Here is a 4,358-nt window from a genome sequence, read left to right on the forward strand (position 1 = left end):
GTGAACCTACTATATATATATATATATGTGTGTGTGTACTTTAAAATGCGCTTCAGACCTCATGGCGCCTTTAATGAGGATATAAATTAATGTCGAATGGGAAGAAATCGAGTTACTTTGGATTAATTAGTCTTTACCCTAATGTAACAACAGAAAAGCACGGAAATATTAGCCAGTTGTGGCTTCATGGTCAATTGCATATATGCCAAAGTAATAAAAACAAATACTGACCCAAAGTGTAATGGGCCTTCTGGAATCACTTGAGAAGACTTGAAGAGGTCTATTGCGGAGGAATAACATTGACAAGTTTAATGGTTATTCCCACGTGAGAACGTTCGGGTAGGTTTCACGCACTTCATATTGAGACGTACATAGTAGCGTCGTTAACTTTGTAAACAGAATATCATGAAACCGGATTAGAGGGTTTCTCTTCCCATGTCTGACTCAAAATATATATATTGTGTGTGAGAACGATTGTAATTACATACTGACAACAACACAAAACAAATATTTAGATAGACAGACAGAAACTAAAGGGCGTGATAGAGAGATGTGTATCAATTATGAACATTTTTTTTTCTCTCTCTCTCAGTATGTGGCTCAGCGGTAAGTCTGAAGGCTTATAACTCTAAAAACCGGGTTTCGATACCCATGGTGGACACAGCACGGATAGTCCATTGTGCAGCTTTGTGCTTAACTACGAACGAACAATACAATCACATAATTTATTTCTTGTATAGGCAACGAACATTTGAAAACAAGATTTGATATAATTGATTATTTTAAATACTTAGATGAACAATCACAAAAATACATAGATGAACAATTACAAAAATACTTAGATGAACAATCACAAAAATACTTAGATGAACTACCACGAAAATACTTAGATGAACAATCACAAAAATACTTAGATGAACAATCACAAAAATACTTAGATGAACAATCACGAAAATACTTAGATGAACAATCACAAAAATACATAGATGAACAACCACGAAAATACTTAGATAAACAATCACAAAAATACATAAATGAACAATCACGAAAATACATAGATGAACAATCACAAAAATACATAGATGAACGATCACAAAAATACTTAGATGAACAATCACAAAAATACTTAGATGAACAACCACGAAAATACTTAGATGAACAATCACGACTTAAGGTTTTGGGGAATTATTAGGTAAGGTTCTTTATGGATTTATTTTCACGTCGCCTAATTCAGGAAGACTCCCGCAGTAACGAATCAGTTAAAATAAGTTCATCTCGGAATTAGACGCACCACTTTGATCATTCTGTATTTATATATATAGAATCGTACCAGTATTTTCATTGAATAAGACGCACCACTTTGATCATTCTGTATTTATATATATAGAATCGTACCAGTATTTTCATTGAATAAGACGCACCACTTTGATCATTCTGTATTTATATATATAGAATCGTACCAGTATTTTCATTGAATTAGACGCACCACTTTGATCATTCTGTATTTATATATATAGAATCGTACCAGTATTTTCATTGAATTAGACGCACCACTTTGATCATTCTGTATATATATATATATATATATATATATATATATATATAGAATCGTACCAGTATTTTCATTGAACAGTGTTATTAAGATCACTTTAGAGAGGTTATTTTTCTAAGTTTTTTGTGCAAAGCTACACAAGTGCTCTCTCGGGATAGCTGCCCCTAATTTTGGACTGATAAACTAAGAGGAAAGGCAACTAGTTAACAGCACCCAACGTCAACTATTGGGATACGATAATTGGATTTAATTGTCAATCTTGTAGCGCACCTTTAGCCCCGAAGTGCGAAGCGTTTTTTTTATTATTTTTGTTTGTTTGTTTGTTTTTCGAAAACGAGTCGCAAACCATAAACCTTCGGATTCGTATATTCGGGAACGCAGATCAAAATATGAGATTACGCTTGACATACCTTTATAGTTTGTTTGTTTGTAGTTAAGCACAAAGCTACACAAAGGGCTATCTGTGCTCTGCCCACCACGAATATCGAAACCCGGTTTCTAGCGTTGTAAGTCCGCAGACATTCCGCCGTGCCACTGGGGGGGGGGGGCACCTTGATAGTAAACAACACTTGTGTAAATCTAACGTTCAACTGTTAAGAAGCTTTCGTATTTTACAGCTACAGCCCTTTCCGGAAACCGTGAATAGACTGGAAGATAAGCTAGTGGAGAGGTAGCGAATTAGACGTGTGGTGGACAGTTGTCTATGTATCTCTTTTAAACTTACATCCCAACTAAATACGGATCTTTCTTCGTTCATACACACGTTCAGCAAAAGAAGAAGAAGGAAAAAAAAGGCGGAGATCTTAAACAAATTCTATAACCCTTTATGGCTCTGTAGCTCCTAATTTACTTCCAGTATGAATATAGCTTTGAAGTTTAGAGACCGTAAAGGTAATAAAATACAGTATGTTGCTGTTGTGTTGTTTTTTTTTACTTTCTTTCTAAGTGCTAGCTAAACTTGATAACATGACATAGATGTTCAATCAGTTAAAAGCTTTTAACTTTACTAAAACCAGCAGCTAATATTACTCACCGCTCATGCAGCGCAGAACTCACAACAAGGCACTACTTTCTTTCTCTTCCTGCGGCATCCATGTGGTCGCCAGCACTACTGTGAACTCCGCAATCTTTTTGTTTTGTCAGCAGATGGCGCCCTCGTGCAGGAGCTTGATTTAATTAAAATTATTAAAAACGTACCCAAACTGCCTCGTAAATCGAATAAAGCACATGAATAACAAGAATATATTTACGCGTGTAATTTTACATAAATACGCAGAAATATATCTGTGTAATGTGTCTGTGCAACTTTTAAAAATTAATTTAATTTTTTTTAAATTAAAGATCCACAAATGTTTTCGTTAGATAATCAATTTGTAATAATTTTAATCTCCAGCGTTTCCCAAAGTGTGGGTCGCGAGCGGTTAAAGTATATGTCGGTAGAGTAATAATGCAAAATTAAGCGTTTTAGTATATACTGTATTAATATTGATAATAAGTAATTACTACAACATATATAGCATTTTAATGTGTATCCGTGTGTTATATCTCGTCACTTAACTCGCTATTTTACTTATTTAAAAAAAAAAAAGGAAGGCGCGCGAGAAACCATATTTATTAAAGAGGGCGCTGCATTAATACATTCCTCACTTAGTTTCAAATCATTTTCGGCTTACCAGTAGTAGCTTCAAGCTCAATTTAGGATTTCATGTTGGTTAGGAGAAAAAGCAAACAAAAAGTTTACATTAAGGCACATTTAAAATGTTACTAAAAGTAGCTTCAAACATATCAGAAAATAGCCTGGCATTTCAACTTGTGCGTTCTTTGTTGTAGCCCCCCCCAGTGACTCAGTAGTAACTTTTTAGGCTTTAATTCTAAACACTAGGTTTCGATACCCGTGATGGAAACATCCCGAAACCTGAACATTATAATCATTGTAATGGGTCAAATAAACAGAAATCAGAGCCCATGCCTATACCATGGACTGTTCATCGTGAAATAAAACTCATGAGGAATCAGAGCCCATATCTATACCATAGACTGTTTATCACGAAATAAAACTCATGAGGAATCAGAGCCCATATCTATACCATAGACTGTTTATTACGAAGTAAAACTCATGAGTAATCAGAGCCCATGTATACCATAGACTGTTTATCGCGAAATAAAACTCACGAGGAATCAGAGCCCATATCTATACCATAGACTGTTTATTACGAAGTAAAACTCACGAGGAATCAGAGCCCATGTTTATATCATAGACTGTTTAGCGCAAAATAAAATTCATGATTCCACGGTATCAAATTAAATATTAATGATCGGCTCTTGTGTATTGTCTAAAATTTAATAAACAATTAAAACCAACGTTTCATATTTACACAATTTTAAAAACATCGAGAATCATGTCATATAAAAACGCAAAAAAAATCTCTGCATTTTACACATATGTTTATAGAGCTTTAAAAATATGTTAAAGACAGGAAGATTTAAATAACGAATTATTATCAATTAAGTATGTAGCTGTTGAAAGGGGATTTGATCCAAATATAGTACATAGAGCATTTATGAAATTTAACAAAGATTTAATGTTAGTTAAAAATACTACGTTCAGATCTGTTTATGAAAAAAACTAAAAAAAGAAAAAGAAACTTTAAGTTTACCTTATATTCCAGGATTAACAGGTCAATTATTGAAAGCTTTGAAGAAGCAACAACAGTTTTATCCAGTGTTTAAAATCTATAAATGCGATTAAAGAAACGTTGGGGAGGCCCGGCATGGCCAGGTGGTTAGGGCACTCGATTCGCAATCT

General features: G+C 34.1%; 1 protein-coding gene across 2 annotated transcripts in view; it reads right to left on the reverse strand.

Annotated features, from left to right (window-relative positions):
• The window catches only part of LOC106462238 (zinc finger protein castor homolog 1-like), a 242,118-nt gene extending 239,476 nt beyond the window's left edge, over positions 1 to 2,642 (reverse strand). For both annotated transcript variants that reach the window (XM_022389432.1, XM_013922139.2), the window contains exon 1: positions 2,586 to 2,642. The gene's annotated coding sequence lies outside the window, so the exon portion shown is untranslated. The remainder of the gene's footprint in view (positions 1 to 2,585) is intronic.
• Between the last annotated feature and the right edge of the window lie 1,716 nt (positions 2,643 to 4,358).

The sequence above is a fragment of the Limulus polyphemus genome, unplaced genomic scaffold (genome assembly GCF_000517525.1).
Source record: "Limulus polyphemus unplaced genomic scaffold, Limulus_polyphemus-2.1.2 Scaffold1123, whole genome shotgun sequence".
NCBI lineage: Eukaryota > Metazoa > Arthropoda > Merostomata > Xiphosura > Limulidae > Limulus > Limulus polyphemus.